The sequence below is a fragment of the Microcebus murinus genome, unplaced genomic scaffold (genome assembly GCF_040939455.1).
Source record: "Microcebus murinus isolate Inina unplaced genomic scaffold, M.murinus_Inina_mat1.0 scaf031_hap2_Mmur4.0, whole genome shotgun sequence".
Taxonomy (NCBI): domain Eukaryota; kingdom Metazoa; phylum Chordata; class Mammalia; order Primates; family Cheirogaleidae; genus Microcebus; species Microcebus murinus.
The window spans coordinates 85,115-94,939 of record NW_027438977.1 but is presented as its reverse complement, the minus strand read 5'-3'; the positions used below and the strand labels follow the sequence as shown (position 1 = coordinate 94,939).

The window sequence follows — 9,825 nt, the reverse complement described above, 5'->3', positions numbered from 1 at the left end:
TACGCACTCGTGGGTCGATGGGCACTCGGGTCGCTTCCAGGTCTTTGCGATTGTGACTTGTGCCCTGACTCTAACCCTAACCCTTACCCAGCCCGTCTCCTCCTCGGCCCCTGCCTGACTGACTCCTTCCCGCCCGGCCTGTCACCGTCCTCTGCCCCTGCCTGACACGCTCCTCCCCGCCCGGGCCGTCACCGTCCTCGGCCCCTGCCTGACGGGGCTCCTCCGTCGCCTGGGCCTTCCAAGGGCTTGGTGTGGACGCTGGTTCCAGGACGCCCTCCCAGGAACCCGGTAGCAGGGCGGCCGCAGCGTCTCGCGCCACCCAACCGTCCGCCGGCCGGCGGCCGTCGCTAAGTGGCCTGCGGGGGACGTGCCCCCACTGTGGGGCGGGCGCCCAGCCTGGTGTCTTCTCTGAGGCCCCGTGGCTGCTTTCCCCCCCCCCCCGCAAGGGGAGAGCCGCGGAGGTGGGGACCGCCTCCTCGTGGGGACGTACACCCAGCTCTCCACGTCGGATTCCGGGGCTCTCTGTCCTGCCAGAAGGCCCAGCTGGCCTGCGGGTCCTTAGAGTGGCAAAAACATCCGAAAACTGAGATTGAGGGTCCGGTGGTTGTCTGCACTTTTGTGCTGGGCACCCCAGGGAGGCCCGGGGGCTGGCTGGACAACGCGGTCTGCTGGGCAGGGGGGGGGGGTTTGGAGGAGCAACTGATGCCCTTTGCACTTTGGGTAGCAAGTGTCTGAGGTGTCTCTGAGCCCTGCGCCATGTCGGGGGTGGGGGGTGGGAGGTCGGGGGGGTGGAGGAGCAGGAGGAGGAGGAGGAGGAGGTGGGAAGGGCCGTGGCCTGCAGTCGTCTTCCCGGGGTGGCTTCTTCCACAGGCTGCTTGGCCTGGGCTCCCTGCACCTGGGCCTTTGGAGGACTGGCCCTGTGCTTGCCAACGCTTCCCCTGCAGGGACCCAGAGCTGGGAGGTTGCATCTCTCAGCCCTGGGTCGGGCAGAGCCCCAGCGGGCCATGCCCACAACCTCTCTCAGCACGGGTCCCCCAGAAGGCTCCTTTGGGACCAGGATTCTCTTGCGGGTGACTCTTTAAGGTCTGGCCCCTGGATGGAGGGGCACCAGGAGTAGAGGAGCAGGAAGGGGAAGGGGGTGGCCATGCGAGGGGACACTTTCAGGCCAAGTCCCAGCTTCAGCCTGATCCTCCTGGGAACCCCGGGGTGTACGTCACACCTCCTGGTTGTCCCGCTCTGAGACAAGGAGCCGGGCTTCGCATTCCCCCAGCAGCCAGTCGTGGGCTGAGGACACCTGGGGCGTTGGGAACTCCCTGGCTTCTCCTTGGCTTAACATCTGGAGCTGCTTGTGAATCGTGCCGCCACACACACCCGAGTGCAGGTGTCTTCTGCACAGACTGCGGGCCTCGCTCTTCTGAATGCCGCTAGCTCGCCACCCACCCACGGGTGAACCTGGTCAGGGTACTTTCTCTCGGGGGCAGACTCTGATCCTGGCGGGCTACCGGTGTTTCTGTTTGCTCGTTTCTTTCTTCCATTTCGGGAAAGGCTTCCTTACTGGGTGTGGAAATCTCCTATGCCTTTCCTCGCCTATTCTGTCAGCTTTCAAATTCTCTTTCAGTTGCCACCCTCACAGATGGATTAGGAAACTCTTTCCGGTGCACTCATTAGTGAAATGACCTCAATGAAGCTGGAATCCAATATCTAATCGCCGATTTTTAGCGAGTCCACACGCCAGGGTGGTCGGGGTCCAATGCAGCCCCGGCCAGGCCCAGGCCCCTTGGACTGGGCCACAGGAGGACGCAGAGGAGGGTCCCGGCCCCCCCCCCCCCGTCGCGTTGCCGGCAGTTCTCCAAGGGCTTGGGCGTTTTCCAGAGGTAGGAGATGGAGGGGACTGATTTCTTCAGCGCCCCACAAACCACGCCACCCCACCCATGGGACACATCCCTAGAGAGAGAGAGAGACGCCCCATACACTCGCTCCCCTCCCCCATGCGCTGTGCCCCAGCCCGGGCCCGGGGGAATAGGCGGCAGCCCACCCACAGGGTGGGGGGCCCAGCTGAAAGGGGTTGTCGGGGAGGGCGGCCCCTGCCTGGGGTCAAAGGGCGGGCGATCCGCGCGTGCGCAATCCGCGGCGGCGGGCGGCGGCGGGGGCGGCCACGAGCTGGGGGTGGGGGGCGGGTAGGGGAAGGAGGCCAGGCGAGGAGAGGAAGGGGGCTGGAAGGTCTCCACCTTGGCGAGTCCAGCCGTGGAGGCGCATCTTGTGTGAGTGTGAGTGAGTGAGTGTGTGTGTGTGTGTGTGTGTGTGTGTGTGAGTATAGAGAGACAGCCCCCCACCCCGGCCCACCGCTCCCTGCCCGCCCCGCCCCGCCCCGCCTGTCACCCCCGTCCCTCGGAGCCCGCCGGACCCGGCCGGTGAACTCAACAGGCCCGGCCCGGCGCGGGTCAGCGCCGGTGCGGGGCCTGGGGCGGGAGGAGGCGGCGGGGAAGTGCAGAGAGGCTCGGCTTCTTGAGCGGGGCAGGGGCGCCCTCCGCCGTCTAGGGCCACACCACCCTGAACGCGCCCGACCTCGTCTGGTCTGGGAAGCTAAGCAGGGTCGGGCCTGGTTAGTACTTGGATGGGAGACCGCCTGGGAATACCGGGTGCCGTCGGCTTCTTCTTTTTTTTTTTTTTGTTTTGCCTCCTGTTCTGTCCCCTCTCTGGGAGCGAGGCGGCGGCCCGGGGTGGGGGTCACCCCCACCCTCAGCGCCCGCCGCGGTGCCTGGCGCCCCAGCCCGCACCGTGGGGCCTCCTCTTGTCCCAAGCCGCGACACCGCCGTCACGCGGCAGCATGCGTGGCTTCTGGACTGTCAGGTCTCAGACCAAAGGTCTGCTCTGTGGGAACCGACACGCTGGAGGAAACCTTGAGAGTCTGAGAGGGGAGGGAGTTCCAGAAGAAGGCCAGGATGTCATTTGGAGGGAGTATGTGACCAGAACTCGTCCCGTTGCTTTTGGGGTTCTATGGGCTACACGTAGGAATCTTTGGTGGTGGCACCTGATGTTGGGGGATCCGGAGTCACACCCAGACCTGCTCCACAGGCCTCCTTTTACTTTTCTCTTCGGATTCATTATCTTTAAAAAGTGTCTCTTATCTCTATGATTGCATTTTCTTTTCTCTCTCTTTTCAAGCAGATGATGGGAGTCCAAGTATTAAGGTGACATGTGTTGCCCGTGCCCCCCTCCCCCCTGTGTTCTTATTCATTTACCTCTGATGTCGTTCCAGCGTATTGTGGGGGTACCAATGTTAGGGTCGGGTACGTTGCCCTCTCCCTGCCTCCCCCCTCGGGTCAGAGCCTCAAGTGCGCCCATCCCCCAGTCGGTGCGCACCCACCCCCATTCCTAATGGAGGTGTATGCCCATCCCCTCCCCCCACCCGCCCGACACCCACCCGATGAAGGTGATTCCTCTGTGTCCACTTAGGTGTCCATCGGTTCGTACCCATTTGCTGGTGAGCGCGAGCACGTGGTGCTCGTGTGTCCATTCTTGGGCTACCTGGCTTACTGGAACGGGTTCCAGCTCTGGCCAGGAGAACCACGAGAGGTGCCCTCTCACCGCTGCTCCTCCTAGCTGAATAGCACTCCGTGGTGTCCACGCGCCACATTTCATTTACGCACTCGTGGGTCGATGGGCACTCGGGTCGCTTCCAGGTCTTTGCGATTGTGACTTGTGCCCTGACTCTAACCCTAACCCTTACCCAGCCCGTCTCCTCCTCGGCCCCTGCCTGACTGACTCCTTCCCGCCCGGCCTGTCACCGTCCTCTGCCCCTGCCTGACACGCTCCTCCCCGCCCGGGCCGTCACCGTCCTCGGCCCCTGCCTGACGGGGCTCCTCCGTCGCCTGGGCCTTCCAAGGGCTTGGTGTGGACGCTGGTTCCAGGACGCCCTCCCAGGAACCCGGTAGCAGGGCGGCCGCAGCGTCTCGCGCCACCCAACCGTCCGCCGGCCGGCGGCCGTCGCTAAGTGGCCTGCGGGGGACGTGCCCCCACTGTGGGGCGGGCGCCCAGCCTGGTGTCTTCTCTGAGGCCCCGTGGCTGCTTTCCCCCCCCCCCCGCAAGGGGAGAGCCGCGGAGGTGGGGACCGCCTCCTCGTGGGGACGTACACCCAGCTCTCCACGTCGGATTCCGGGCTCTCTGTCCTGCCAGAAGGCCCAGCTGGCCTGCGGGTCCTTAGAGTGGCAAAAACATCCGAAAACTGAGATTGAGGGTCCGGTGGTTGTCTGCACTTTTGTGCTGGGCACCCCAGGGAGGCCCGGGGGCTGGCTGGACAACGCGGTCTGCTGGGCAGGGGGGGGGGGTTTGGAGGAGCAACTGATGCCCTTTGCACTTTGGGTAGCAAGTGTCTGAGGTGTCTCTGAGCCCTGCGCCATGTCGGGGGTGGGGGGTGGGAGGTCGGGGGGGGGGTGGAGGAGCAGGAGGAGGAGGAGGAGGAGGTGGGAAGGGCCGTGGCCTGCAGTCGTCTTCCCGGGGTGGCTTCTTCCACAGGCTGCTTGGCCTGGGCTCCCTGCACCTGGGCCTTTGGAGGACTGGCCCTGTGCTTGCCAACGCTTCCCCTGCAGGGACCCAGAGCTGGGAGGTTGCATCTCTCAGCCCTGGGTCGGGCAGAGCCCCAGCGGGCCATGCCCACAACCTCTCTCAGCACGGGTCCCCCAGAAGGCTCCTTTGGGACCAGGATTCTCTTGCGGGTGACTCTTTAAGGTCTGGCCCCTGGATGGAGGGGCACCAGGAGTAGAGGAGCAGGAAGGGGAAGGGGGTGGCCATGCGAGGGGACACTTTCAGGCCAAGTCCCAGCTTCAGCCTGATCCTCCTGGGAACCCCGGGGTGTACGTCACACCTCCTGGTTGTCCCGCTCTGAGACAAGGAGCCGGGCTTCGCATTCCCCCAGCAGCCAGTCGTGGGCTGAGGACACCTGGGGCGTTGGGAACTCCCTGGCTTCTCCTTGGCTTAACATCTGGAGCTGCTTGTGAATCGTGCCGCCACACACACCCGAGTGCAGGTGTCTTCTGCACAGACTGCGGGCCTCGCTCTTCTGAATGCCGCTAGCTCGCCACCCACCCACGGGTGAACCTGGTCAGGGTACTTTCTCTCGGGGGCAGACTCTGATCCTGGCGGGCTACCGGTGTTTCTGTTTGCTCGTTTCTTTCTTCCATTTCGGGAAAGGCTTCCTTACTGGGTGTGGAAATCTCCTATGCCTTTCCTCGCCTATTCTGTCAGCTTTCAAATTCTCTTTCAGTTGCCACCCTCACAGATGGATTAGGAAACTCTTTCCGGTGCACTCATTAGTGAAATGACCTCAATGAAGCTGGAATCCAATATCTAATCGCCGATTTTTAGCGAGTCCACACGCCAGGGTGGTCGGGGTCCAATGCAGCCCCGGCCAGGCCCAGGCCCCTTGGACTGGGCCACAGGAGGACGCAGAGGAGGGTCCCGGCCCCCCCCCCCCCGTCGCGTTGCCGGCAGTTCTCCAAGGGCTTGGGCGTTTTCCAGAGGTAGGAGATGGAGGGGACTGATTTCTTCAGCGCCCCACAAACCACGCCACCCCACCCATGGGACACATCCCTAGAGAGAGAGAGAGACGCCCCATACACTCGCTCCCCTCCCCCATGCGCTGTGCCCCAGCCCGGGCCCGGGGGAATAGGCGGCAGCCCACCCACAGGGTGGGGGGCCCAGCTGAAAGGGGTTGTCGGGGAGGGCGGCCCCTGCCTGGGGTCAAAGGGCGGGCGATCCGCGCGTGCGCAATCCGCGGCGGCGGGCGGCGGCGGGGGCGGCCACGAGCTGGGGGTGGGGGGCGGGTAGGGGAAGGAGGCCAGGCGAGGAGAGGAAGGGGGCTGGAAGGTCTCCACCTTGGCGAGTCCAGCCGTGGAGGCGCATCTTGTGTGAGTGTGAGTGAGTGAGTGTGAGTGTGTGTGTGTGTGTGTTTGTGTGTGTATAGAGAGACAGCCCCCCACCCCGGCCCACCGCTCCCTGCCCGCCCCGCCCCGCCCCGCCTGTCACCCCCGTCCCTCGGAGCCCGCCGGACCCGGCCGGTGAACTCAACAGGCCCGGCCCGGCGCGGGTCAGCGCCGGTGCGGGGCCTGGGGCGGGAGGAGGCGGCGGGGAAGTGCAGAGAGGCTCGGCTTCTTGAGCGGGGCAGGGGCGCCCTCCGCCGTCTAGGGCCACACCACCCTGAACGCGCCCGACCTCGTCTGGTCTGGGAAGCTAAGCAGGGTCGGGCCTGGTTAGTACTTGGATGGGAGACCGCCTGGGAATACCGGGTGCCGTCGGCTTCTTCTTTTTTTTTTTTTTGTTTTGCCTCCTGTTCTGTCCCCTCTCTGGGAGCGAGGCGGCGGCCCGGGGTGGGGGTCACCCCCACCCTCAGCGCCCGCCGCGGTGCCTGGCGCCCCAGCCCGCACCGTGGGGCCTCCTCTTGTCCCAAGCCGCGACACCGCCGTCACGCGGCAGCATGCGTGGCTTCTGGACTGTCAGGTCTCAGACCAAAGGTCTGCTCTGTGGGAACCGACACGCTGGAGGAAACCTTGAGAGTCTGAGAGGGGAGGGAGTTCCAGAAGAAGGCCAGGATGTCATTTGGAGGGAGTATGTGACCAGAACTCGTCCCGTTGCTTTTGGGGTTCTATGGGCTACACGTAGGAATCTTTGGTGGTGGCACCTGATGTTGGGGGATCCGGAGTCACACCCAGACCTGCTCCACAGGCCTCCTTTTACTTTTCTCTTCGGATTCATTATCTTTAAAAAGTGTCTCTTATCTCTATGATTGCATTTTCTTTTCTCTCTCTTTTCAAGCAGATGATGGGAGTCCAAGTATTAAGGTGACATGTGTTGCCCGTGCCCCCCTCCCCCCTGTGTTCTTATTCATTTACCTCTGATGTCGTTCCAGCGTATTGTGGGGGTACCAATGTTAGGGTCGGGTACGTTGCCCTCTCCCTGCCTCCCCCCTCGGGTCAGAGCCTCAAGTGCGCCCATCCCCCAGTCGGTGCGCACCCACCCCATTCCTAATGGAGGTGTATGCCCATCCCCTCCCCCCACCCGCCCGACACCCACCCGATGAAGGTGATTCCTCTGTGTCCACTTAGGTGTCCATCGGTTCGTACCCATTTGCTGGTGAGCGCGAGCACGTGGTGCTCGTGTGTCCATTCTTGGGCTACCTGGCTTACTGGAACGGGTTCCAGCTCTGGCCAGGAGAACCACGAGAGGTGCCCTCTCACCGCTGCTCCTCCTAGCTGAATAGCACTCCGTGGTGTCCACGCGCCACATTTCATTTACGCACTCGTGGGTCGATGGGCACTCGGGTCGCTTCCAGGTCTTTGCGATTGTGACTTGTGCCCTGACTCTAACCCTAACCCTTACCCAGCCCGTCTCCTCCTCGGCCCCTGCCTGACTGACTCCTTCCCGCCCGGCCTGTCACCGTCCTCTGCCCCTGCCTGACACGCTCCTCCCCGCCCGGGCCGTCACCGTCCTCGGCCCCTGCCTGACGGGGCTCCTCCGTCGCCTGGGCCTTCCAAGGGCTTGGTGTGGACGCTGGTTCCAGGACGCCCTCCCAGGAACCCGGTAGCAGGGCGGCCGCAGCGTCTCGCGCCACCCAACCGTCCGCCGGCCGGCGGCCGTCGCTAAGTGGCCTGCGGGGGACGTGCCCCCACTGTGGGGCGGGCGCCCAGCCTGGTGTCTTCTCTGAGGCCCCGTGGCTGCTTTCCCCCCCCCCCCGCAAGGGGAGAGCCGCGGAGGTGGGGACCGCCTCCTCGTGGGGACGTACACCCAGCTCTCCACGTCGGATTCCGGGGCTCTCTGTCCTGCCAGAAGGCCCAGCTGGCCTGCGGGTCCTTAGAGTGGCAAAAACATCCGAAAACTGAGATTGAGGGTCCGGTGGTTGTCTGCACTTTTGTGCTGGGCACCCCAGGGAGGCCCGGGGGCTGGCTGGACAACGCGGTCTGCTGGGCAGGGGGGGGGGGTTTGGAGGAGCAACTGATGCCCTTTGCACTTTGGGTAGCAAGTGTCTGAGGTGTCTCTGAGCCCTGCGCCATGTCGGGGGTGGGGGGTGGGAGGTCGGGGGGGTGGAGGAGCAGGAGGAGGAGGAGGAGGAGGTGGGAAGGGCCGTGGCCTGCAGTCGTCTTCCCGGGGTGGCTTCTTCCACAGGCTGCTTGGCCTGGGCTCCCTGCACCTGGGCCTTTGGAGGACTGGCCCTGTGCTTGCCAACGCTTCCCCTGCAGGGACCCAGAGCTGGGAGGTTGCATCTCTCAGCCCTGGGTCGGGCAGAGCCCCAGCGGGCCATGCCCACAACCTCTCTCAGCACGGGTCCCCCAGAAGGCTCCTTTGGGACCAGGATTCTCTTGCGGGTGACTCTTTAAGGTCTGGCCCCTGGATGGAGGGGCACCAGGAGTAGAGGAGCAGGAAGGGGAAGGGGGTGGCCATGCGAGGGGACACTTTCAGGCCAAGTCCCAGCTTCAGCCTGATCCTCCTGGGAACCCCGGGGTGTACGTCACACCTCCTGGTTGTCCCGCTCTGAGACAAGGAGCCGGGCTTCGCATTCCCCCAGCAGCCAGTCGTGGGCTGAGGACACCTGGGGCGTTGGGAACTCCCTGGCTTCTCCTTGGCTTAACATCTGGAGCTGCTTGTGAATCGTGCCGCCACACACACCCGAGTGCAGGTGTCTTCTGCACAGACTGCGGGCCTCGCTCTTCTGAATGCCGCTAGCTCGCCACCCACCCACGGGTGAACCTGGTCAGGGTACTTTCTCTCGGGGGCAGACTCTGATCCTGGCGGGCTACCGGTGTTTCTGTTTGCTCGTTTCTTTCTTCCATTTCGGGAAAGGCTTCCTTACTGGGTGTGGAAATCTCCTATGCCTTTCCTCGCCTATTCTGTCAGCTTTCAAATTCTCTTTCAGTTGCCACCCTCACAGATGGATTAGGAAACTCTTTCCGGTGCACTCATTAGTGAAATGACCTCAATGAAGCTGGAATCCAATATCTAATCGCCGATTTTTAGCGAGTCCACACGCCAGGGTGGTCGGGGTCCAATGCAGCCCCGGCCAGGCCCAGGCCCCTTGGACTGGGCCACAGGAGGACGCAGAGGAGGGTCCCGGCCCCCCCCCCCCCCCCCCGGTCGCGTTGCCGGCAGTTCTCCAAGGGCTTGGGCGTTTTCCAGAGGTAGGAGATGGAGGGGACTGATTTCTTCAGCGCCCCACAAACCACGCCACCCCACCCATGGGACACATCCCTAGAGAGAGAGAGAGACGCCCCATACACTCGCTCCCCTCCCCCATGCGCTGTGCCCCAGCCCGGGCCCGGGGGAATAGGCGGCAGCCCACCCACAGGGTGGGGGGCCCAGCTGAAAGGGGTTGTCGGGGAGGGCGGCCCCTGCCTGGGGTCAAAGGGCGGGCGATCCGCGCGTGCGCAATCGGCGGCGGCGGGCGTTTGCGGGGGCGGCCACGAGCTGGGGGTGGGGGGCGGGTAGGGGAAGGAGGCCAGGCGAGGAGAGGAAGGGGGCTGGAAGGTCTCCACCTTGGCGAGTCCAGCCGTGGAGGCGCATCTTGTGTGAGTGTGAGTGAGTGAGTGTGAGTGTGTGTGTGTGTGTGTTTGTGTGTGTATAGAGAGACAGCCCCCCACCCCGGCCCACCGCTCCCTGCCCGCCCCGCCCCGCCCCGCCTGTCACCCCCGTCCCTCGGAGCCCGCCGGACCCGGCCGGTGAACTCAACAGGCCCGGCCCGGCGCGGGTCAGCGCCGGTGCGGGGCCTGGGGCGGGAGGAGGCGGCGGGGAAGTGCAGAGAGGCTCGGCTTCTTGAGCGGGGCAGGGGCGCCCTCCGCC

The 9,825-nt window shown here is 64.6% G+C and overlaps 2 non-coding genes across 2 annotated transcripts; both read left to right on the top strand.

Annotated features, from left to right (window-relative positions):
• The first annotated feature begins 2,532 nt into the window (after nucleotides 1–2,532).
• On the top strand, nucleotides 2,533–2,651 carry LOC142868440 (5S ribosomal RNA). Its single transcript, XR_012917442.1, has one exon. It is a non-coding gene; the product is annotated as a 5S ribosomal RNA (ribosomal RNA).
• Nucleotides 2,652–6,177: 3,526 nt separating this feature from the next.
• Nucleotides 6,178–6,296, top strand: LOC142868439 (5S ribosomal RNA). Its single transcript, XR_012917441.1, has one exon. It is a non-coding gene; the product is annotated as a 5S ribosomal RNA (ribosomal RNA).
• Nucleotides 6,297–9,825: the final 3,529 nt, after the last annotated feature.